The following is a 27,542-nucleotide window of genomic DNA, read 5'->3' as shown; positions in this document are numbered from 1 at the left end:
TCTATGAACCTATAAAATGCATCTCTAAGTGATTGATGTGCTCTTTGCATGTAATGATGTTCATATTTTTATGAACAGTATTTGTTTGAGAGATTGGATGTTGTACTCCACCTTGCCTGATACTGCTAAGCTATTTGATTTATTATCAGTCCTTCATTTGGTCAAATTTTTCACAGCAGTCTATTTTAAGAAACACTATGGAAACAGAGTGTCTCAGGTCAGCAGTCTGTTTTAAGAAACACTACAAAAACAAACATTATCTCAGATGTGTTATCTGTTTTCCCTTTTGCTTTACCTTTGCATACAGTTTTTCACTATCTCCTTGCTAGGTGTAGAGCCAGTTTTCCTTATTTTTTATTCTGTTTTAACCAAAGATTTTCTTCCCCATTTCTTGTCCTGGGGGAATACTACATATCACATCAGACAGCATGACTCATTCTACTCTGCTTACAAGAGGCACATAATGGATTATTTACAGCTTCTACATGTCCAGTCTCTTGCTCCTTTGTGAACAGTTGTATGTTTTCCTACAGTGTGCCTTCAGTTACCTGTTTAGAGTTAAAAAAAACTTGTTTTTCTGCTCTTCTGTTCCTGTCATACTTGGTACTTCACGTACATTTTAATCGAGAGGGATATGATTTCATGTTTCAAGTTAAAATGTCTGCAGTGCACTACCTTTTTCATTCTGCCTTAGTCTTACAGTAAAGCATGCAGTCATACTGGGGTGATACTGTTGTTTTAGAAAACAGTATTATAACTACGATATAGCAAGCACAGTATTCAGTCATTTCACATTTCACATTTTTAGATTGCTGGGGCACTTGCATTATTTATTTATTTATTTATTTATTAACATTTGTTGACCGGAAAAGTCCATTGGGTCAGAAACCCATTTTCAGTGGAGGCCCAGGAAGAAAAGCTCCATAAAAATTCAAAATTTTGAACAGAGGTACAAAAGTTAGTGGGGAGATATGTATGCAATTACATAGGCCAAGGGTATTGATACAGGGTAAAAATGTTGATGTTTAGCATGAATGTCAGCATTCCCTAAGATAACTAATGTTTTTTTTTATTTACTCATTAAAAATCTTTACTGCAGTGGTGGTGCTGCGGTAGCGTTGTTGCCTCATAGCAAGATGTTGTCCCGTTCGATTCCCAGCTAGAGCGTCTTCTGTGTGGAGGCATACATGAATGGGGCGTGCCTTAGTTGAAGGTTGTGTGTCAGGGCTGGTAACCTGGTACGTAAAAATCCACTACCAATCATTAGTGGACCGGAGTTCCACTGTGGAGAACCCTAACCAGGAAAAGCCGAAAGACACAAACAAACTCTTTAAAAATCTTTGCAGCATAAAAGATGCCCCCCATGTTTTAGTACATAATTCAAAACTATCTAACATATATAACATTCATAACTATCTGAGAATCTTGCCTAAAGAAATTCTGTAATAATAGAAATAAAGAAGAGGCTAATGTAAAAATATGAACTAAATTAGGGAATAATAAACTAAATAAATGAAAAAATACACTCAAAACAAAGCTAAAATGGTTCTGTGAGGATATCCCAATCACTGCCACCACAAATGTGATGCCCGTGCCCTGGCTCAGCAATCAAGGAGCCTCAATCCTCACCACTAACACCAGAGAGGGCATCACATATATGAGGAAAGGATAACAAATACACACAGTAAGTGCAGTTTCCCTTAAGGGCACACAGAGATCAGAGTCAGTCCGGGACTGGTCGCTCCCTTGCTCTCTAGTTCCCCAATAAGGCTCCCCACTGGCACAGCTATAGGATCCATATCTCAGCCTAGTGGGCAAACTAAAATCTCCAGCACCCTCTCTGTCCAACCAGTGCTTCATGTCCCTGCCCAAGTAGCTGACACAGTAATAAGAGCTTATACAACCACGCAGGCACTTCTGGGGAAGGCTGGCACAGGTTCTCCAGCTGAGGCCCTTTTACCCAGACTATACGATAGTACCACTTGCCACCACCACTAATATTTATCAGCTACTCAAAGGCCCTTAAAAGGGTGTCCAATTATTACTGTGCAATATTATTATTCAATTGGTAGTATGACTAAACAGTCTCAAGGCTTATTAGAGTGACTTGGTACAGGATCCTTATATACATGCAATGTACTCTTAGAGCTTAACATATCTCTACACAAACCAGCCACAGTTAAAAGGTTTTAAAATATTTAATAATAAATAATTAAAGACAATACTTTATACTATACAGTGCTGGTTCAGAAATCACACAGAAATACTTAAAATAATTCAGTAGTACAGTTCTGACATCACAGAAAAACACAGTCTAATATTTCTAGTTCTAGTTATCTCTAAAAGAAAACACAAGTCTAAGATAACTTACATGTGAGTAAGAGGCATGCTGTGAGTTCGATGATCAAGACAATAATGCTTAATAATCTCTGGTTCTCTCTGTTTAAATTGAAACTGCAGTTCTGTTAAACATTACATCGTTCTTATAGGTTCATAGGTTCATAGGTTCATACTAGGCTATCTGCCCGAGGGCATTTATAAGCCTTGCCATAGTTTTGTGGCTTACGCCACCCCTTAGTTTGGAGAAACTATGCCCATTATTTAGCTGTGCCTCTGTCGAGCAGTGACACTGAGGTAACCCCTGGGGTGTATCTGCGATCTCCCATCCATTGGTCAAGATTCCTCTTGAACAAGGCCAGCGAGGTGCTCTGCCTCACATAAACCGGGATTTTGTTCCACAGCATAGGGAGTCTTTGGGTGATGAATCTATCCCTCCAGCACGTCCTATTAATAACCGTGTCGAGGATTAAGTCACCCGCCCTTGTGGCTCTGAGGGATCTAGATTTTTTGAGATGAAGCATATTCATCAAATCTGGGTTTGACATGGCCTTGTATGTCAGGCATAGGTCACCTCTGAGTAAGCGATGCAACTGAATATAACTGGAGTTCTTTCAGTCGTGCAGCATAAGACAGATTTTTGAGACCCTTTATCCTTTTGGTGAGGAACTTTTGTGGCCTCTCCAGCTGCTGCAAGTGTCGGGTCAGATACATTCGAGTGGGGCATTGTACTCGATCATTGGTCTGATGAGTGATGAGTATAGGGAGACTATGACTTCCCTTGATCTAGATGTGAATCCCTTCATGATAAGGTGGGCAATGTAGAAGGCCTTCCTAACTACTTTAGCAATATGAGTGTTGAATGAAAGGCTACTGTCAACCTGGGTTCCCAGGTCCCTAATAACTTCTTCTGTGTTCAGGGGATTGCCACCTATATGGTAGCTAGGGGTAACCTTATTTTTCCCGAAGGGTATGACTATGCATTTCTTGGCATTTAACTTGAGGCCATGGCTCTGGCACCAGTTATACGTTTCTGTGAGACCCTTCTGAAGGATATCTGTGTCGGATGTGTTCTCAACTACGGCGCCCAGTTTGCAGTCATCTGCGAACTTTGTCAGCCATAACCCTCCTGTGTTTGCTTGTACTTCAGAAAAGTAGATGCCAAACAAGAGTGGGCCCAGGACTGAGCCCTGTGGGACACCACTTGTGACAGGCTTAGAGTCTGACATGGCGCCAGCAACTCTGACCCTGTGGGTTCTGTCACTCAGCCAGTTTGCAACCCATCTTGTAATATATGGGTTTACATTTAAGTTGATGAGTCAATGATACCCGAGTGGGGTATTGTATCGAAAGCCTTCGCCAGGTCTAGGTAGGCTGTATGGACTGCCTTTCCCTCGTCAATGGCCTTGGTGACGGTTTCAAAAAAGTCAACCAAGTTTAAAAGGCATGATCTGCCTTTGACAAAGCCAAACTGGGTTGGATCCAAAGTCTGCAAATTCCCTATGTCTTTATTTATGAGATCCATTATGATCCTTTCCATGGCTTTGCAGATCAGGCTTGTCAAGCTAATGGGACGGTAATTTCCAGGGTCGGTGGAGGCACTGCCTTTGTGGAGTGGGACCACAGTCACTGTGCGCCACTCCCTGGGTACGTATCCGGAGGTGAGACTAAGATTAAACAGCTGTCCTAACTGTGGGTTTAATTCCTCGTTGAGTTCATGGAGCACACAGCCGGGGACACCATCAGGTCCCATGGATGCTGTGTTCTTTGCCTTGAAGAGAGCAGTTCTCACCTGAGCGTTGGAGATGTTTGGGGGGCTACAATCATTTGGTATAGATATCTCTTCTTTAGGCGGGGAGGGTGGGGAGAAGTTTGCACTGAACCTGTCAGCCAGTATGTTGGCAATGTCTGTAGGATCAGTAATCTTCACATCATTTTGAACTAATTCTGAGCATATCTGGGAGTTTCCTCCTAGGTTTCTGACATAGCTAAAGAATGCTTTATGGTTGTCTTTAGAGTCCTTAGCTATTTTTTCTCAAAATTAGCTTTGGATGATTTTATGAGAGCTCTTAGCTTTTTACTTATAGTGATCAGCGGTGTCTTACCTTTTAAGGATTTTGCTCTATCTTGTAGTAGCTTTCTCCTTTTATTGTAGAGTTTGTTTATGGCTGGGGTCCACCAGACTGGACGCTTGCCTTTGGTACAAAGAGTCTTTGTTTTGCTTGGGATTGCCTGATCCATGCAGCCCTGCAGGTGCTGGTAGAAGGCATTTGTAAGTGATTCAGCGGTTTGAGTAATGTTAACCGCCGGCTCAGGGGCCTTAAAGGAAACCACACTAGTCTTTAGAAGTGTGAAGTCAGCTTCCGAGAAGTTCTTTACTGTGGTCTTTTTCATTTCGGGTGGGGGCGGGATGAGGACCTCCAGCGAGATTAGTTTGTGATCAGATCTCACCAGTGAGGGGTATACTTCTGGCGTTGAACATTGTGCTCCCATGTTGGTGATGATGAGAGTTACACTTTCCTGGAGTTCCCAGGCTATACATTAACTGCATTTACATTCTTAACATCTCCCTTTTGTTATCTTGCAGCTGGTCAGGAACAGAGCAATAAAAATACATTTGCATGTTTAAATCTAGCAATTTAGCTCTTGGTTAAAACAATAGAAAGCATTTCTTCATCTAGACTTTTTGGCACCACTGTCTACTTCAAAGGGTCACCACATGCTTTACTTTGGTCAGTAGTGTGCACTGTTGTCACATTTATTTCCAGTTCCACATGTAACAGTATTTCTTTACATTTAAGTCAACAAGCCTGTAGTTTACATTCATATTTACAAATGACATATTTATCTGCACAATTCCATCTAGCTAGGTTGGCAGCCTTCACACCCCCCCCCTCCCGGAGAACTCAAGCTAGTTTTTCAAGTGACCCTTGAGAAACGTCGCTTGAGAGGGTTAGGTCTATCTGAGTGTACCTACCCCATTCCCTGTCTTGAGAGCCCATCTGCATTGCCATTGCTACTCCCACTGTGGTGCTATACTGACATATCATATGCTTGCAACCCTAGGCTCCATCTTAGCAACTTGGCATTTTGCTGGCTGGCACTGTTTAACCATGTTAGGGGATTGTGTTCTGTCATAACAGTGAATTTCCTTCCATACAAATAAGGATGAAGTTTCTGCAGTGCCTATATTATGGCAAGACATTCCTTTTCTACAGCTGCATAGCATTCCTCCCTGGGTTGGAGCCTGCGACTGAAATAAACAACTGGGTGCTCTTCTCCCTCTGAAGAAATTTGGCTAAGTACAGCCCTCACCCCATGGTTTGAAGCATCCACCTGCACAACAAATTATTTGCTGTAATCTGGACTGGCTAACACAGGGGGTCCTCCCAAAGCTTCTTTAAGCTTCTGGAATGCCTGCTCACATGCTGAGGTCCACACTACCTTATCTGGCCTGTTCTTCCTTGTCAGGTCTGTGAGGGGAGCAGCTATGGTACTATAACTGAGGACAAACTTTCTGTAGTACCCTGCTGTCCCTAAAAATGCCCTCACCTGCTTTTTAATAACAGGTGCAGGCCATGCCTGAATGGCTTCCACTTTGGCAGGTTCTGGCCTTATCTTACCACTCCCCACTATATGTCCTAGGTAGGAGACCTCCGCCATACCCACCTGACGTTTGCTCGGCTTAATGGTCAACCCTGCCCTCTGTAGTCTGCCCAGCACCTCCCTGACATGCTGAAGGTGCTCTAGCCAGGAATGGCTGTAGATGGCAATATCATCTAGGTAAGCAAGGGCAATCCCTCCTGCTAGGATATGATGTACCAGCCTCTGTAAAGTCACTGGGGCATTCTTTATTCCAAAGGGCATCTTTGTGAACTCATACAAGCCAAAAGGAGTCACAAAGTTTGACTTCTCTCTAGCACTGGGAGTCAAGGGCACCTGCCAGTAACCCTTGGTAAGATCAATGGTTGTAAGATACTTAGCCCCACCCAGCTGCTCTAGGGCCTCATCTGCCCTAGGCATGGGGTAAACATCTGACTCGGTGTGACTATTTATTTTCCTGTAGTCCACACAGAACCTGGTGCTGCCATCCTTCTTTGGCACCAGCACCACTGGGGAGGCCCAGGGACTGTTGGACTCTTGAATCACCCCTAGTTCCAACATCTCCTGTACCTCCTCCCTCAGGATCTGTCTGACTCTCTCAGGCACCCTATAAGGGGCCTGCCTAATAGGCCATTGGCATCCTGTATCCACCTGGTGCTGCACTAGGTGAGTGTACCCTGGTTTCCCAGTGAACATGTCCCCAAATTCCTGCAACACTGCTCGGATTTCTCAAACCTGGGTAGGAGATAGCTGCTGGGATATTGCTACCCCTTCCACTGAGGTGTCAGCCCAAGCCTCACTGAGGAGATCAGTCTCCAGATCTCCCTCAGACTCCTCCTGCAATCCAGTGCAAATGCTCAGCACAAGGGCCTTCCTATCATGGTAAGGTTTCATCATGTTAACATGGTACAATTTGTGCTCCTGCCATCTACCTAGCAGTTCCACCATGTAGTTAACATCTCTTACCTTTCTTACCACCTTGTGGGGACCCTCCCAAGCTGCTTGCAGCTTGTTGTGTCTGACAGGAATGAGAACCATTACCTGCTGCCCCACAGCATACTCATTAGATCAAGCATTCCTGTCATAACGCACCTTTTTCTGTTGTTGGGCTTCTGCCAGGTTCTCCTGGGCCAAGCCCATGAGTTCCCTGAGCCTTGTCCTGAGGTTTAGGATGTATGCCAAGACAGACTCCTTGTGAGACTCGCATTCACCTTCCCACTCATCATGAATTAAATCTAGAGGTCCACTCACCCTATGCCCATACAGCAACTCAAAGGGTGAAAAACCTGTGGATTCCTGGGGAACTTCCCTGTAACAAACAACAGATGGGGCAAATATTTGTCCCATTCCCTCTTAAACTGTTTGGCAAATGCCTGTAGCATGGACTTGATTGTAGAGTTTAACCTCTCAACAAGACCGTTAGTCTGGGGATGGTAGGGGGTGGTCGTCATGTGCTTCACCCCACAGGACTTCCACAGAAAAGTCAGCAGGTCTGACATGAAACTGACACCTCTGTCAGTCAGTATTTCTTTTGGGAAACCTACCCTGCTGAAAATTTCTAACAAAGCATTTGCTACCTTCTCTGCCTCAATGGAGGACAAAGCCACTGCCTCAGGGTATTGTGTAGCATAATCCACTACCACTAGGATATACTTTTTCCTGTGGAATTTGCGGTACTCAGATGTCCCACAATATCTATAGCTACCCTCTGAAATAGCTCCTCAGTCACAGGCAAAGTATCAAAGGAGCTCTCACCTTGTCTCCTGCTTTGCCTACCTTTTGGCACTGCTCACATGTCCCGCAGTACCCTGTTACATCTCTAGAAATTCCAGGCCAATAGAGGTTCTGCATAATATCTTTCTTTGTATGTTTTATGCCCATATGACCTGCAAAGAGAATATCATGGGCTATGGCTAGAAGCACCAGATGGTAGGCTCTAGCCACTACCACCCGCTATATCCTCTCACCTTCTAGCCCTCCCTCAGGGGTCAACTCTCTATACAGTAACCCTTTGTCCCAGTATACAGATTCCCCCTTCCCTTGAGAATCAGGTGTCTCACTAGCAACCTGCCTCAGGCCTTGCAATGTAGGGTCAGAGAGCTGAGCCTGTCTCAACTCTTTCTTTGTACCCCTTCCCAGCTCCCCTTCCACAGGAAGTCTGGCATCATCTGACAGCAGTACTTCACTGTCAGCCTGGGTACTACTACTTACATCTACCTTTGCAGTCGCTCTGTCCAAGGAGCACTCAGTGATTTATCTCAGTCATAGGCTGCAACCTACAGCTATAGAAAAGGAATGTCTAGCCATAGTGTGAGCACTGCAGAAACTTCAGCCTTATCTGTATGGAAAAAAATTCCCTGTAGTGACAGATTACAATCCCCTAACATGGCTAAACAGAGCAAGCCAGCAAAATGGCAAGTTGCTAAGATGGAGCCTAGGGATGCAAGCATATATGTCAGTGCAGCACTGTAGTGGGGTTAGCAATGTCAACACAGATGGGCTGTAGAGACAGGGAATGGGGTAAGGTATATTCACATAGACCTAAACCTCTCAAACAATTTTTCTCAAGGGTCACTTGAAAACTAGCTTGAGTTCTCAAGGGGTGGGGGGAATGTGAAGATATGTGAAGCCTGCCATCCTAACTAGATAGAATGTTGTAGATAATTCTATGTCTTTGTAAATAGTAATAAAATTCTCTTAAATGTGAGAAGACTGTATTGGCTGTTGAACTGGAAAAATGTAACAACAGTGCGCTCTACTGTAAGAAAGTTGATAAGCCAAGCATTTTATGACTGTTTGATCTCAAGGCTCGGACCCATGGTGTCTGAACCAGCAGATTCTTTCTATTGTTCTGAGACCAGAGTTAATTGCTAGATTTTACATATATAATGTCTTTAATTGCTGTGGTTTCCTGACCAGGTGCAAGCTTACTAAGAAATGTAAATGTAGAGTTTCTGTTACCCTGGGAAACTAGAGAATTGTTAAGAATAGTGTAATCTAAAATGAGTCAGCAGGATGTATTATCAATTTAAAGGACTTTCTCAGATACAGAGAGATGGCATTTTGGATTTTGTGTAAAGCTGACAACTCACCAGTACTCTGTTTTGCTCTATATGTAAGTATATTTAGATCTGTGATTGCTCTTTGGTATAGATAGAAAATAGTAAGTTTAGTCTAGCTGTTTTCTGTATGGATGTTAAAACTATTCTACTGTATTATTTTAAGCATTTTCCTGTGATCGCTGAACTCTTGACTAGCACTGTGTAGTAAGAAGTATTGTCTTGTGTTTTTTATTATTTATTAATAAATATTTTTAAATGTTTCAACTGTGGCTGTTTTGTGTAAAGATAATTTAAGCTCTAGCATACATTGCATGTATATAGTGATACTGGCCAAGCCACTACAATAGCTTTAGCCCTGGGTCACACTTACTATTTGGATAATAATATTGCACAGTAATAATTAGACACCCTTTGGTAAGGGCCTTATTAGTAGCTGATATTAGTGGTTAGTGGCAGCTGGTACTACCTTATAAACTGGCAGGAAGGGGCATAGCTGGAGAACCTGTGCCAGCCTTTCCTAGGAATATCTGTGTATTTGTATATAACTCATATCTTAAAGAGTGTGTGTGTGTGTGTGTGTGTGTGTGTGTGTGTGTGTGTGTGTGTGTGTGTGTGTGAGTGTGTGTGTGTGTGTGTGTGTGTGTGTGTGTGTGTGTGTGTGTGTGTGTGTGTGTGTGTGTGTGTGTGTGTGTCAGCTACTTGGGCAGGGACCCGAAGCAGTGATTGGACAGAGAGGGTGGTTGATGTTTTAGCTTGACCACTAGGTTGAGACCTGTACCTTATAGCTGTGCCAGTGGGGAGTCTTATTGGGGGGATCTGGAGAGAAAGAGAGAAATCAGCCCCAGACTGACTGTGATCTCTGTGTGCTGTTAAGGGAAATTGTACTTTACTGTGTGTGTATTTGTTATCCTTCCCAATGTGGATGCCCCTCACTGCTGTTAGTGGTGAGGATTGAGGCTCCTTGATTGCTGGGCCTGTGCCCGGATGTCACAGAGTCCCCCAGGGTTCTGTACTGGGATCACCCCTGTTTGGCATATACTTTTCTGAAGTAAAACCAATTCCAATAGGACCTAGCTCACTAAGCTTGCAGATGACTGGAAGCTAGGAGCAGTCACTGAATCCCTAAATAACATACCCTTCCTGTAGTAAGGTTTACCCCAAATTAATTACTGGTGTTAAAATCATGGACTGAAAATAAATTCCAAAAATGCATCCTTGTATCCTTTCGGAAGTCATTTAGCCTAGGGAACTACCACATTGACAATAATACTCCCCTAAAAGCTGACCCAGTTGTTCAGGAGTTGGGAACTTGTAGACAGTGACCTAACTTTTGACCAACATGTGCAAGAAAGTCTGTTGCTCATCCTTCTCTAACATAGATGACAAGCAGGTGGGGTATTTCGTTTATATGTTTTAATACATAGAAACACATCAGGATGGATAGCAGGATGATAAAATATAAACAAACTAATTAACAGACAGACCTTATATACATACATGCTTACATCTCAACAGCTAACTACAAAATGGCAGTCATGCTCGCATGTGCTCAGTATTTATACACTTGTGCAAGCACTTGGATAGTTTCTTAAAGGTACATATACACACATTAAACTACAAAGTCATTCTATATTGCACAGCGTATAAACAAAGGGACTGTGTCTAGATCTAGGCATGTCTTTGTTTTTCTTTATTCAGACCTCATTAGTCCAATTATTGACTTCCATATTCTGGAAGTTTTAGAAGTGTTGCAAAGTACTGTCTTCTTTATTTACTTGCTGCTTTATTACATAAAACTGTCAGTTTTCTGTTTTTCATATCCCTGCTAACTGCATCTCTGACTGCTGCTTAACCTAACTTGTATATGACTTGGATCATGTTTGTGTTCTTTGCTTGATATTGCTGCTTATGATTATGCAGTACTGACATCTTTGGCCTTATCTTATCACTTGCTGCCTAGCCTTCCTCCTACTCAACCCTGCCTTCACTCTGCTATCCCCCCCCCCTTACTCTTCCTTCCTCTGTAACTATACACTTATCTTATACAGATATCCTGTTTTATCTTTCCTAGGGCCAGTGTAAATAGGACCTCACATGGCAACTACCCAAATAATGCCTAGCCATTGTAATTAAGGATCTAGTTTTGGCAAACATTCAAATGTCTGGCCACTTCCAGGATACGTCAGCAAAGCAAAGGTCCCTGAAGCCCTGCTAACAATTCTGTATGTTTCACACTGTTAATCTAATTTTGTTCCTCATGTAGACTCTGTGAAATGGTCACTCGTACACCACTAGACCACCATCTACCGTACCCCTAATTCTGCTTACTTCTTCCTCACTTCCTATCACCTCTGTCCCTTTTCCCCCTGTTTGTACCATATAACTTACCTACAGTGATCACATTCTAATCCCTTCAGTTGCTCAAATATAAGCTGTCAGTCAGCATTTGTCTGCCTCTCGATTACTATTTCTTTTTCTCTAACCTTCCTCCCAGCTCTCTCCTTCATTAACGTATGTAACAGGCACTTACTGATTGTATTTGGCTCTTTCTGTGGTCTGTACATTTCCTGTTTGGTTCAACCTGCTCCATTCACCCTCACTACGCTCGGGCTCACTCCACTTCCCTACCCTATCCCCATTCCCCGTCACCCCCTCTTTACGTTAATTTATACTGTGGACCACACCCACCACTCTACAATGTCCAGTCACAATAATCTCTCAGTTAAGTACTACAAACTCCCTCACCCAAGACTCAACTCAACCCCCTTCTCAAACCACTACCTAAGCTATTAAGCCTTAAATTACCTGCTTAACATAAACTAGCTATAGATTATTCACCTCAACCTAGAGTACTCAAACACTTAGTAGTTAGCCATAGTAACCATAAGTCCTATAACTGTTGTCTCACACACTTTTTTAGCCTAAGCAACAAAGCTACAACATCCTCCTCTCTCACACTTTCAACTCTTATTTTACTTACACATATTAGCTCATGGTCCCCCCGGCAAGACTGCACAGGAGGAAATTATAGCAAAACCTGAGAAACAGGTGAATCTAGCATCACTAATACTTGCAGTGTTACATTCCTTTGTCATGCTATTTAAAAAAAAAAGCACTCATGGTGAGTAATCCAAGTCTACTTCAGGCAGAAAGTACCCTTCATTCTAGTTCCAACATCTCAGACCCTCATAACAGCAGGGTTTTCAGACTTAGCCTGAACAACCCATGTAGGGAGACTTGAATATTCAAGTTCATTGATAGCCTGAGTAACCAATGCCTTTATCAGTATTAATAAAAGAGAGGATGGTATCCCAGTAATGTTGATCATTAGATCACTGCTGTAGTAGCCTCAGACTATACAGGATGGTCCTGCGAAGGATCAGACCCACTGACCAGCTTCCAAAGCTTTAGGGCACCTTCACATGTACTAGTTAGTGCCCTGTAGAAGGAAAAACTCTGTGACTAGTGTGCCAAAATTTCAGAAATTTGCCACCAAAGAGCACACTTCTCTGCAGTTTTTTGGGAGCGCAAATATCAGCTAACACTTTCAAGGCTTGGCAGATATGTTCCCCATTGGAGATAAAACTTTAATATGCCTAAGGAATTTGTTTTAGTCAAAAAATTTGAGCTAATATGTGGGTGTTTGTGGTTATTAAAGTTTTACTTCACAATCTTTTATACTGACTTGTGGTTTCATGAAGGAAATCCCTTATAAATATTGCTATTTTCTTAAGAAACAACTTTTCCTTGGATTTAGTGTTTTAATTTTGAGGGTCATTATTTAAGCCTTTTATCTCAAATTGTTACTCTACTAATAGAATGTTTTCAAAACTCTAAGTTCTACTAGTTGCTTGCTGTGCATCTTTTTTGGCTGGCATTTTGTCTCCCTTTAAAAAAAATCAGAAAAGGGGTTGGGGATGGATGGATGGATTTTGTCTTTCATCCCCATGAGAATTTCTTTGTGTACTTGTTTTTTGAAGGCTGATATATACTGCCTGTGCATAACAATGTTGTGAGGGGCTAGGAGTATTGCATTTCATGGTTGTCAGTACATTTTACTTCAAATCCAGATGTCTTTGCAGAAGGCATTACCAACCTTTCTAACATCTGTTATCTGCATGTCAGTTATCATTTTCAACTGACACATCATTTGAGTCCCAGTAGGAATTCCCCTCTTAAAACAATTTTATGAAAGAAAAGGTATAATTTTTCTTGGAATGTGTTTCTAGGTGTTGTGACTTTGGTGTTTGGTGGTTGTTTCAGAGTTTACCCCTGTACTTAATTTTTTTTTCAGGAGGTAAAACCTACTTTTTAACACTTGTCTGTTGACTGATAGCTATGGCTCCATGTGGTGTTTTCCTTTGCTTGCTATCAATTGTAGTGTAAGAAAATGTTATTTGTCTTTCTGTTTAATTACTAGGTGCTAAAGACCCTTTTGCATGGGTGTCACTAAAGTTTTTACCTCTGTCAGGAGAGCACACTGTCTCTGTCATGACCTAGTACTCTTTTGTCTGCCACTATTCACAGGTAATGGACTTTTCTGGTTCACTTTGGGGAGTGCCTTACTAATTATCATATTTAAATAAACCAAAAGAATGCAACATACATCAAAACTAGTTGCTAGGGTCTGGGGGAATATGCATTTACCTCAAAGATTAAGATTCATTCATACAAGTTAAGACAGATTATTTTAGATTAACTGCCTGCCAGGCTACTGATGTGGCTAGGACAGGGCCTGGGGCTCAGTATTTTTATTGTTCCTTTCCTGGGCAGCAAATACAGAAAAAGAAAAAAAAAAACATTTTTTTTGGGGAGTGCACTTCCGTTTTGACTCAAGCTGTCTGTGTCCCAGCCATTAGTGGCTGACAGCTGTGGCCTGTGTGGTTCCTCTGGCCACATTTTTTCCTTGGTAGCTCTGGTGAGCTCATTAAGTTATTACTAAGAATCGGGAGGGAGGTGTCAGTCACATCCTCTGCTGCTTTTCAGCTTCTTGGCTCACGTAGGGGAGAATCACTTTGCCAGCATCAATAAATGTACAGGGGTTCTTATTTACAAATACTAATAATAAATAAAATAAAAGGGACCATACTACTTAGCCTATTTTTTCTTTCTCTCTCTCTCTCTCTCTCTCTCTCTCTTTTTCGGGGGGGGGGGGGTGGCATCTTCCAAATGGCTGGATTTGCAAGAAGTTAATCATAGTTTTCAGTTCTAAAATGTACATTACGATTGCTATGAAGATGTTATGATTTTTTTCTCTGTGTTGCCAGTTTGTGAGGAAGCCTAGCATTTTAACTGACTACCATTTTGTTACCTCCTGGTAGTTTGTTAGATGAGTTTACAACCTCACATCCATACATTCCTTGTTTCTACTGCTTCATTCTAATTCCCTGTATCTCAGTTATTTAAACTCTTTCTTGAAAATGCTTGACATTTCTGATAGTATTTCTAGAGAACCTTGTTTGAGGAAATGTGGACGACAATTGCTTGGCTACATTTTCAAATTTTTCATAGTATCTCACACCTGAGGACCTGTTTGCTTACCTACATATGGGGTTCTTCTTTCACCATTCCACTGCTGAGCCCTTTGAAAGGGTGACATAAAAGGAAAACTTATTGCAAAGAATTTCCTTTTTGTACTCTCCTAGTAAATTAAAATTTTCTCTTTATTAGGAATCAAAGTAAGCTTTCTAGCAAGACAGTTTCAGGAAAGCAATGCAGTGTGTTTCAGTAGATATGCCCAAATCTAGAGATAATTCTCCTAAGTATTCTCAATATATCATTCCTCTTGGGTATTCCCCTCCCCGTCCTGATAATACTGCAAGACCTCCCCACATCTTTCTCTTCAGATATTTCAGATTCTTGTGTATGGTGAATCTTGGAAAGGACTTCATTTGGCAGTAGGTTGATAGTTTTTTTTTCTTCTGGAACCCAAGAAAGAAGGATTCTGCCAGCATACCCTAGCCCAATTTTTTCTAAATCTTAACAGTCCAATGTTATCAGATGATGTAGAATATATTGGCAAATTTACTTTTATTTTTTAAATTCCTCTTCATGGGTTATCCTCTAAGGCTGTCTAAGAGGGCCTAACGCCTGTTATAGGCATACCTTGCAACTTATAAGCACAAGAAATCTGGGCAAAGCATAAAGTAAGCCAATAAAGCCCCAGAAATAGGGACAGGTGCTCCATATTGCTCTTATAAACTTACAGAAGTTTCTAGATAACAGAATTTGTGTTAGCATGCACTTTCTGAAGGATACAAAGTCTGAAACTCATATAAATGTGTGTCAACATTTGGTGACTTCAGTCCTCATTAAATTTGCCAGAAAACCACATAATCTGATGTTGTCTTCTTCATTTCTCCTTACGATGTGGTCTCTGATCTGACCCTCAGATCTGGCTCGGCCACATTCTCCAGACTTGGATCTGAATCCCGAGCTCCTCCCTGTTACCCATAATGCACTACACCCACCCAAGCACCAAAGATCTGGTTTTGCCAATGCAGCATCCAGACATGGATCTTTGTGCTCTCGAGCAGTGGTCACCTTAATTATACTAGTGTTTATATTATCTTTCGTCGGCTCTGTAAGTAATATCCTCTTTCTTCCTAGGTAGCTTTTTCTTATGTGAATGTGTTTTGCTACCTCCTTATTTCTTCTAGACTTTTTGAACAAAAGAAAAAAAGTTTTAAATTAGGTAGTTATAGTTCCTGATAGTTATAGTTACAGTTAGTTTGTTATAGCTCTTAGGTTCTCCTTTGCCTTAGAGTCTCTGTTTTTTTTTTTTTTGCGGGCTTTGAGGCCAGTTCCGTTATTGTCATGTCTGACAAACCCTCTTCAGGGTTCAAACATTGTACTTCTTGTGGGCATACCCCCAGTCAAGATGCCCACAAAGAGTGCATGTATCGTTTAGATGTGGATCACCTAAAAGCTGATTGTGTAGTGCATGCTTCTTTCAATCTGCGAGTGCTCACAGATAGGAGTAATAAATTAATCTTAAGATGTCTTCTTCTATCTTCAGCTCCTGAGGCTTAGACCCCTTCTTTGGATTCAACTTCTTTTTCTTCCTCATCTAAAGAAGCAAAATAGATGTCTCTCCCTCCCTCCCCACGAGATACTCTGGGACCGAAGTCTAAGACTAAGAAAACTTTGGATCCGATTACCTGAGATCAAAAGAAAGTGTCTACCCCATTAGATCCACCAATATTCTCAGATCCAGGGGAAATCATTACATAGTCACCTTTCTCATCTGCAGTGTCTTACCCATTCTAAGTCAGAGCACTCCCGACCCCCACCTTGTTGGCTTCTTCCAGCTCCTCTAGAAGCTGGTCCGAGGCAGACATGGACAGGATGATAAGATTCCTCAAGGCTCAGATTCAGATGTGGGGTAGTATCGTCTCCATCCCCCATCAAATCTGTGAGCTACCCAGGCCATAGCATCAGGCTCCTTTTCTGATCTGACCCTCTGCTTCAGAGGTATAGCTGTCGGAACTCCTGTATGTGTTGGGTTCGGTGCCAGGAAAGCTTTCTTCTTTAGCACCAATGGTACACTTATAAGCCCTGATCCTATCCCTTCAGAGCAGAGCAGATGTCAAAGCTGAGGTGTCTGGTCTGGGAGAGTGGGATTGGTTCTGTCCTTGCTGGAGCTGTCTCTTCCCTTAGGTGCTTCTGCCGTCGACAGTTTGGTTCCGATCCCTTCTGGAGGTCACGGATCTGGTGTGAGTCCTAGCCTCCTACCCATTGTGGTTTTGGCTTCAGTGGAGAAGGAGTGGGCCTCTCTCAGTCTATCTGCATTTCAGATGCTGGAGAGGGTTTTCTCCCGAGTTAAAAAAGTCATCACATGTCCCGCAAACCACCCCTGTACCACCTTCGGTTTGGGGTGTTGAGCCCATTCGTTTAGTTTCAACCCATCCTGAACAGGCCCCAAGGATCTCCCTGTCCAGGAGAGATCCCCTTCTTCTGATACTTCCCCAGAGTACCCCACTGAGGAAGTCCCCTGGAAGAAGACATGCTAAAGGAAGTACATTGACTCACCGATGGAGTCAAAAATTGAAGACACTGACTTCGATGACTGAGAAGGATGTCCCTGATCCCCCTTGAGTATGTCTCCTTCAGAGATATTCTGGAAATCTTGAAACAGAAAGGTGGGTGGTCTGCTGATCCTCCTCCTTCTGAGGAGTCAGTGCTCTTCGAGGCATTCAGGGTGACCCATCTACGTCTTGGATGATCTCCTTGACTTTTTTTCCTGTCAGGCATGGAAGGAACCAGACACCATCGAGTCTATTCCCAAGCACCCCAATAACTTCCTGGTTCCAACAGCCAACAGAAAACATTGGAGTTAAAGACCTGTAGTTGACGCCATCGATGTGGTGGCAGCCACTAAAGAACTGGCAGAGGACACTGCCAATGCCCATCCACCTAGTAATGAGTCTAGAATGTTGGACAGGATTAGAAAGCGTGTTTACGCCTCAGCCACTTTTGCACTGTGGTCATTAAATTACCTAGCTCACTTTACATGGCTGCAGAGAGATCTGATCTAGGAGCTTCCAGCTGACCACTCTATCATCCATTGCCAGTTCCTCAATAAGGCTAATTTCCCATACAGCGGAGGGTACCTCAAAAGCTGCTGGACTATCCCCAAGGAGGCATGCTTGGATATGTGATTTCATGGAACACTTTAAGACATCCTTTCTGAATGCCCCCTATGATGGCTTTTCACTGTTTGGGCCATTGGCTAGAGATGCTCTCAACTGCAGCAAAAAGGACAGGAAGACCCTTTCTGCTGTAGGAATCAAATTTTCTATGCCTCAGAGGTTCTTTTCCATGAACCAATGTGGAGGTAAAAAAATGTGGTTTCATAAATCCCAAGGCCCTTTCCAAGGCCCACTCGGGGAGCCCTCCTTTAGAGGCAGAGGGGGAGGGTTTAATGGTAGACACCACCCTAGAGTCAGAGGGGGTCTGTAAAATCAGGCTTCAGAGTCATCTTTTCTGCAAAGCCTTGTCAGTGCTTCTGAAGCACTGTCCAGCTATCCATCTCTGGAGGCAGTCGGTGGTCGACTTGCTTTGCACTCGGAAGCCTGGACCCACTTGACTCAAAATTCCTGAATGCTAAGCATAGTATCTAGAGGCTATTACATTCCACCCCCCAAACACTAACAAGAAACTCCCTGACATGCCACCCAGTCAAAGAGGGTAGGCAGCACAGGAGATTCAAAAACTGCTGCAAAAAAGTCATTCAAGAGATCCCAACCAAAACAGAAGTTTCAGAACTCACTCCCACTTCTTTTTGCTGCCAAAAAAGACAGGGGACTCAAGACCCATTCTGGATCTAAGCAAGTTGAATTGTTACATAAAGAAGTCAATGTTCTGAATGGTTACAGTCCAGTCCATTCTGCCGCTGTTGCTCAAGGACAGTTGGGTGTGCTCAGTAGATCTCAAGGATGTGTACTATCACATCAGATAGACAGGCAGTCCAGGAGGTACCTGCACTTTCGACTGGTAGCCAGTCATTTTCAGTTCAGGGCTCTGCCCTTTGGGCTCACCACAGCTCCCCCACCCCGGTGTTCACCAAATGCATGGCAGTCATACCAGCTCACATGAGACTCGCAGGATTCCAGGTATTTCCATACTTAGACGATTGGTTCCTTACCACCCCCAAAAGGCATCAGCTTATTCAAACCAGTGATTACTTAATCCAACTTTCACACTCCCTGGCATCACTATAAACCAAAACAAATCCAATTTGATTCCTGTGCAGAACCTAGAATTCATAGGAACACAGCTGAATTGAGAGCTTCTCTTCCCCTGCACCGCATAACAACACTGAGGAATTAAGTCCAGAAATTATCCCACCAGTCTCCTCCTGCATGGCTAGTATTACAAGTCCTAGGATCCACGACATCAGCAATTTTGCTAGTTCCTCCAGCAAGGTCCCTACCTTACTGTATGATTCTCCTGGCCTAATTAATCTAAACAAGAGTAATTTAAACAAGCTGTCAGTTTGCTACAACAAAATAGCAAACTTCACCACAAACTCCTCCTACTGCACCATCACTGTCAGGCCCTAAAACAGCTTTCCTGGCTGGAACTCCCAAACACCTTTCCTCTAAACCAACTTCTTCTAGCTCACCAAATACTGTTAAATACTTTTTAAATTTTGTATATGTAGGTGGCATTTAACAAGCATAGCCACATTATAAGAAATCTTATAAGTTCTAGTAGGGCGAATTTTAATATTACGCATAAATTATGCCTTGTTTTAAGCTCTTGACAGTTTATAAGTTTTGTCCTGAAATGCGGTAAAGCAATAAGTGAATTATAAAATTAATTCATAAATAACTTAAAAATAACTCACAAACATCCCTTCGGATTGAAACAGGGATATCTTAGTCTTCATTTGATGTGTTAACTAATTTCCGTATTGACAGTTTTTCTAATGATGTATTTACATTTTTATGTTTTAGTAGTTCTTAACTGGAAGTGAAGTCTCTTTAAGGTTGTCATGGCATTTTCTTTAATGCAACAATGCACTTTAATTTGATAGGCTTAATGTTTTTAATTGTGTAGTATAAGACACTTCCTTTGTAACCCTGTGGTTGTCTGATGAAGGCGGGTTATTTGAACCTGCCGAAAGCGCTTACTTATATTTGTCTTTTATCCTTGGTGGAGTATTAAACCTGTGTTCCAGCTCTCTTATTGTGTGCGGTCCGCTTTTTTAGCAGTTTCCAATTTTGCTAGTTCCTCCAGCAAGGTCCCTACCTTACTGTATGATTCTCCTGGCCTAATTAATCTAAACAAGAGTAATTTAAACAAGCTGTCAGTTTGCTACAACAAAATAGCAAACTTCACCACAAACTCCTCCTACTGCACCATCACTGTCAGGCCCTAAAACAGCTTTCCTGGCTGGAACTCCAAAACACCTTTCCTCTAAACCAACTTCTTCTAGCTCACCAAATACTGTACCAACCTGACAAAATTCCAGCCTTACAAGACCTGATCACCTTCTACTCCAATAACCGTGAACTTAGATCCACTAAGAAGGCACTAATCACAGTTTACAAAAGCCATTACAGCTCTGGTGACTCCCTGTATTCTAGCAACATTGCCAAGACTTGGAACTTCCTACCACTACAAATCAGGTTATAACCTAACAAAACCATCTTCAAAAAATAGCTTATTTTCCACCTAAACAACTCTTGGACATGCAACTGTCTAGCACCTGGCTGACATATTCTAACTCCTTTCCCCTACCCACAATCCAACCTCCTCTTTAAAACTCTCACAGATGCACTATATATTATCACCCATTACTTGTAACTGCCCAGCACCTGGCTGACATATTCTAACTCCTTTCCCCTACCTGCTATCCAACCTCTTTAAAACTCCCACAGATGCACTATATATTATCATACGTTGCTTGTAACTGCTCAGCACCTGGCTGGCCTATTATAACACCTTTCCCTTATCCACTATGCAACCTCTTTAAACCTCCCAGAGATGCACTATATATTACCACACATTACTTGTAACTGCCTAGCACCAGGCTGACATATTCTAACTCCTTTGCCCTACCCACTATCTAACCTCTTTAAAACTCCCACAGATGCACTATATATATTATCACACATTACCTGCAACTGCCTAGCACCTGGCTGATATATTCTAACTTCTTTCCCCTACCCACTATCCAACCTCCTCTTTAAAACTCACACAGATACACTAGATATTATCACACGTTACTTGTCACTGCCTAGCACCTGGCTGACATATTCTAACATAATTCCCCTACCACTATCCAACCTCTTTAAAACTCCCACATATGCACTATATATTATCACATGTTACTTGTAACTGCCTAGCATCTGGCTGACATATTCTAACACCTTTCCCCTACCCACTATCCAACCTCTTTAAAACTCCACAGAAGCACTATATATTATCACACATTACTTGTAGCTGCCTAGCACCTGGCTGATATATTCTAACATCTTTCCCCTACCCACTATCCAACCTAGTCTTTAAAACTCCCACAGAAACACTATATATTATCACATATTACTTGTAACTGCCTAGCATCTGGCTGACATATTCTAACTCCTTTCCCCTACCCACTATCCAACCTCTTTAAGACTCCCACAGATGCACTATATATTATCACACTTTACTTGTAGCTGCCTAGCACCCGGCTGATATATTCTAACATCTTTCCCCTACCCACTATCCAACCTAGTCTTTAAAACTCCCACAGATGCACTATATATTATCACATGTTACTCGTAACTGCCTAGCACCAGGCTGATATATTCTAACATCTTTCCCCTACCCACTATCCAACCTAGTCTTTAAAACTCCCACAGATGCACTATATATTATCATACGTTACTTGTAACTGCTCAGCACCTGGTTGACCTATTATAACACCTTTCCCCTACCCACTATCCAACCTCTTTAAACCTCCCAGAGATGCACTATATATTACCACACGTTACTTGTAACTGCCTAGCACCAGGCTGACATATTCTAACTCCTTTCCCCTACCCACTATCCAACCTCTTTAAAACTCCCACAGATGCACTATATATTATTACGTTACTTGTAACTGCCTAGCACTTGGCTGACATATTCTAACTCCTTTCCCCTACCCAGTATCCAACCTCTTTAAAACTCCCACAGATGCACTATATATTATCACACATTACTTGTAACTGCCTAGCACCTGGCTGACATATTCTAACTTCTTTCCCCTACCCACTATCCAACCTCCTCTTTAAAACTCCCACAGATACACTATATATTATCACACATTACTTGTCACTGCCTAGCACCTGGCTGACATATTCAAACACCATTCCCCTACCACTATCCAACCTCTTTAAAACTCCCACATATGCACTATATATTATCACATGTTACTTGTCACTGCCTAGCACCTGGCTGACATATTCTAACACCATTCCCCTACCACTATCCAACCTCTTTAAAACTCCCACAGATGCACTATATATATTATCACACATTACTTGTAGCTGCCTAGCACCTGGCTGACATATTCTAACTTCTTTCCCCTACCCACTATCCAACCTCCTCTTTAAAACTCCCACAGATACACTATATATTATCACATGTTACTTGTAACTGCCTAGCATCTGGCTGACATATTCTAACTCCTTTCCCCTACCCACTATCCAACCTCCTCTTTAAAACTCCCACAGATACACTATATATTATCACACATTACTTGTAACTGCCTAGCACCTGGCTGACATATTCTAACTCCTTTCCCCTACCCACTATCCAACCCCTTTAAAACTCCCACAGATGCACTATATATTATCACATGTTACTTGTAACTGCCTAGCACCTGGCTGACATATTCTAACACCTTTCCCCTACCCACTATCCAACCTCTTTAAAACTCCCTCAGATGCACTATATATTATCATACGTTAATTGTAACTGCTCAGCACCTGGCTGACCTATTATAACACATTTCCCCTACCCACTATCCAACCTCTTTAAACCTCCCAGAGATGCACTATATATTATCACAAGTTACTTGTCACTGCCTAGCACCTGGCTGACATATTCTAACACCATTCCCCTACCACTATCCAACCTCCTCTTTAAAACTCCCACAGATACACTATATATTATCACACATTACTTGTAACTGCCTAGCATCTGGCTGACATATTCTAACTCCTTTCCCCTACCCACTATACAACCTCCTCTTTAAAACTCCCACATATGCACTATATATTATCATATGTTACTTGTAACTGCCTAGCACCTGGCTGACATATTCTAACACCTTTGCCCTACCCAGTATCCAACCTCTTTAAAACTCCACAGATGCACTATAGATATATTATCACACATTACTTGTAGCTGCCTAGCACCTGGCTGATATATTCTAACATCTTTCCCCTACCCACTATCCAACCTAGTCTTTAAAACTCCCACAGATACACTATATATTATCACATTACTTGTAACTAGCTAGCACCTGGCTGACATATTCTAACTCCTTTCCCCCACTCACTATCCAACCTCTTTAAAACTCCCAGAGATGCACTATATATTACCACACATTACTTGCAACTGCCTTATGGTGGTGGTGCTGCGGTAGCATTGTCACCTCACAGTAAGACATTGTCCTGTTCGATTCTCAGATAGAGCATCTTCTGTGTGGAGACATGCGTGAATGGGAGTACCTTCGTTAAAGGTTGTTCATCATGGCCGGCAACTCGGCACATAAAAATCTACTGCCAATCATTAGCGGACCGGAGTTCCGTTGTGGCGACCCCTAACTGGGAAAAGCCAAAAGAAGCAACAACAACTTGTGACTGCCTTACTCCTGGCTGATGTATTCTAACTCCTTTCCCCTACTCACTATACAACCTCTTTACAACTCCCACAGATGCAGTATATATTACCACACGTTACTTCTAACTGCCTAGCACCTGGCTGGCATATTCTAACTCCTTTCCCCTACCCACTATCCAACCTCCTCTTTAAAACTCCCACAGATGCACTATATATTATTACGTTACTTGTATCTGCCTAGCACCTGGCTGACATATTCTAACTCCTTTCCCCTACCCACTATACAACCTCTTTAAAACTCCCACAGATGCACTATATAATATCACATGTTACTTGTAACTGCCTAGCACCTGGCTGACATATTCTAACTCCTTTCCCCTACTCACTATCCAACCTAATGTGCAAAACTCCCAAACATACACTATATATTATCACACATGACTTGTAAACGCCTAGTACCTGGCTGACGTATTCTAATTCCTTTCCCCTACCCGCTATCCAACCTCTTCTATAAAACTCCCACAGATACACTATATATTATCACACATTACTTGTAACTGCCTAGCACCTGGCTGACATATTCTAACTCCTTTCCCCTACAAACTATCCAACCTCCTCTTTAAAACTCCCACAGATGCACTATATATTATCACACATTACTTGTAACTGCCTAGTACCTGGCTGACATATTCTAACTCCTTTCCCCTACCCACTATCCAACCTCCTCTTTAAAACTCCCACCGATACACTATATACACAGAAAAGGTCACTTAAGGTTAATCACTTGTTAACAGAGGGGGTGGAGCTAGGAACTAAAATTTCTATTTAAGGAGTAAACCAAAACATTTCAGAGCTTTACCAGAAAGGCTCATCCAGACTCTGCTACACTTTGCTGTGAAGGAAAGGTTAGTTTGCTGTTATTTTTTGTATTTCTGTATTGCCTTTCTATATTTTGAATACTGTAGTTTGTTTTCTTTACCTTGTGTTTTGCTTGCATTCTGTTTAACAGCATATTAAAACTTCAAAAGAGACCACAGCTCTCTCTGTTCTGAGTCAGGCAGAATTTTTCCCTCCCTCCCTCCCACCCATTTAAGTTGTCTTGTTAAATACCACTGTCTTTCTAGTTGCCCGCCTCTTATGTTAATCTGACCATATATCTAATTTCTCTCTACTTTCACTGGCTTATGTGAGTAATCACAAAACCATCACTTTTGAAATCCCACCCCTTCAATTATTTAAATTTATTGGCCATCCTACAGTATTTCATAGTACCAAAATACAAAAGTAACCACCCCTTTCAGTCCATCTTGCTGTTTTAAAATAGTAACTCTCCACTAAACCTTAGCTTTGTAAACAGGTAAAACTCAAGTTACCTACTTTCATATCTAACTTCTCTAGTGCACACTGCAGAGTGCATTCTTTTCAATCTTACCTTTAAGCATCCCTGTTACTAGCACTTTCTCTAATACCTAAAAGATCATCTCTACTTGACTCCAAGTAGACTTTTCTCTATCTGTTAAACCTAGCACTTGCTCCTACAGTACTTATTACCTTGATACGGCACTCTTATAGATAGCACCCCAAAAGGCAAACCCCATTTCTCGGTCACTCACGTCCCCGGAATCTCTTTTAAAGTTTTTTGTCTAGTCCTTCTAGCATGTCGAGGGATCAGTTGCTAGTGTCCTCTCCTGCTCAGCTGGTGAACCTGGGAATATTGAGGCAATGTTACAATTGCCTCATGTACACAGACAACCCTCTCCTCCTCCCACAAAACACAAATACATGCGAGAGATGCAACTATACGGCCAAACTGGAGGCTGAGCTCTCTCAACATAGGACTGGCAAGACCAGTCAGGAGGAGAAGGTTACCACACACACTATAGACCCAGTCTCACATAGTACCATCACAACCTCAAATCATACACATAAACACACAAAGACATACTCAAGGCTCTGATCAAAAATCTACCAAAACAGCAGAGGCCACCAAAGCAGACACCCAAACAACCACCACCTCAGAACACAACACCTGCAACACATAGACCTCACAGTCAGAGTGTCAAACAGTCACAGCCCTTAAGGCCAAACACAATGCCAGACACACTAGTCATTGGTGACTCCATAGTCAGACACACTGACGTCCCGCTCACCAGACTGAGTAAGGAGAAGGTCACAGTAAGCTGCCTGTCGGGCGCTAGAATCCGCCACATAACGCAAGCACTCAGGTCTCTCAACAGCAGGTACAAATATGACTCAGTCATTGTCCACGCTGGTGTAAACGACCTGAGACGTACCTCCTTGGACTACATGAAAAGAGACATCGAGGAGCTCTCTGATTATGTAGCCCAGGCAGGTATGACCCTGACCTTGAGCAGTATCCTACCTTCACCAAGAATGATGCCACAATACAGAGATAAGATGATCAGCTTTAACAATTGGCTTAAACTCTGGTGTCATTCAAAGGGGATCCAATGTCTGTCTGCCTGGGATGACATGCTGGACAAGCCACGCTGCTTCGCAAGGGACGGCTTGCACCTGTCACCCTGGGATTCGGATATTGGCAAAGGCTCTTGCCACCCCATAGTGCCTTTTTAGGCAAGGCTCAAATTCTAAACCTACCACCCTAGAACACAAAAAGGAAAAAACTAAGGGTAATGCTGCTCAATGCCAGAAGTCTAAATCTCAAAATGCACGCACTCGAGGCCCTTCTCAGTATGGAGAACATCGATGTCTGTGCAGTGACAGAAACCTGGTTCAAGGCTCCTGAGAGCACCCCAGCACTATCAGGTTTTACCTCTTATCATGCGTTCCGCCCCAAAATCCGGACAATACCAAGAAAGGAGGGGTATCCATATTCATCAAAGACACCCACACCTCAAGACTGGTGGCAACGCACGATGCATCGGAGACCATCCAGGTGCAATTAACCATAGGCAAGACTGCTCTGCAAATTGTAGCATGTTACAGGCCACCCTCACAAACTCAGGAACCTCACATGGCCTTCCTGAAAACACTAGAGGGATAAATGTATCACCAAACACCATCATACTAGGTGACTTCAATTACCCTAATATAGACTGGGAACACTACTCAAGCCCAAACACCCTAGCCCAAAAGTTCCTGGAATTCATAAACTCAAATGCCATGGAACAACTAGTCACCATCCCCACAAGAGGAGAAAACATACTTGATCTCATCATCACGAACATGGGAGCACAATGTTCAACACCGAAGTATACCCCTCACTGGTGAGATCAGATCACAAACTAATCTCGCTGGAGGTCCTCATCCCACCCCACCTGAAATAAAAAGACCACAGTAAAGAACTTCTCGAAAGCCGACTTCACACTTCTAAAGACTAGTGTGGTCTCCTTTAAGGCCCCGAGCCGACGGAAAACAGTACTCAAGCCACTGAATCACTTACAAATGCCTTCTACCAGCACCTGCAGGACTGCATGGATAAGGCAATCCCAAGCAAAACAAAGACTCTTTGTACCAAAGGCAAGCGTCCACTCTGGTGGACCCCAGCCATAAACAAACTCTACAACAAAAGGAGGAAGCTACTACAAGATAGAGCAAAATCCTTAAAAGGTAAGACACCCTTGATCACTATAAGTAAAAAACTAAGAGCTCTCATAAAATCATCCAAAGCAAATTTTGAGAGAAAAATAGCTAAAGACTCAAAAGACAATCATAAGGCCTTCTTTAGCTATGTTAGAAACCTGGGAGGAAACTCCCAGATATGCTCAGAACTAGTTCAAAATGATGTGAAGATTACTGATCCTACAGACATTGCCAACATACTGGCTGACAGGTTCAGTGCAAACTTCTCCCCCCCTCCCCCCCAAAAGGAAAGATATCTATACCAAGCGATTGCAGCCCCCCAAACATCTCCAACGCCCAAGTGAGAACTGCTCTCTCCAAAGCAAAAACACAGCATCCATGGGACCTGATGGTGTCCCCGGCTGTGTGCTCCACGAACTCAACGAGGAATTAAACCCACAGCTAGGACAGCTGTTTAATCATAGTCTTACCTCTGGATACGCACCCAGGAGTGGCGCACTGCAACTGTGGTCCCACTTCACAAAGGCGGTGCCTCCACCGACCCTGGAAATTACCGCCCATTAGCTTGACAAGCCTTATCTGCAAAGCCATGGAGAGGATCATAATGGACCTCATAAATAAAGACATAGGAATTTGCAGACTTTGGATCCATCC

The 27,542-nt window shown here is 42.5% G+C and overlaps 1 protein-coding gene across 1 annotated transcript in view; it reads left to right on the top strand.

Moving 5' to 3' along the window:
* The window catches only part of STK32C (serine/threonine kinase 32C), a 916,526-nt gene that overhangs the window by 112,065 nt on the left and 776,919 nt on the right, over positions 1-27,542 (top strand). The window lies entirely within an intron of this gene.

Source organism: Protopterus annectens, chromosome 14.part0 (genome assembly GCF_019279795.1).
Source record: "Protopterus annectens isolate FY-2018-M chromosome 14.part0, PAN1.0, whole genome shotgun sequence".
NCBI classification, from domain to species: Eukaryota; Metazoa; Chordata; order Ceratodontiformes; family Protopteridae; genus Protopterus; species Protopterus annectens.
This window is presented reverse-complemented; position numbering and strand designations above follow the sequence as displayed.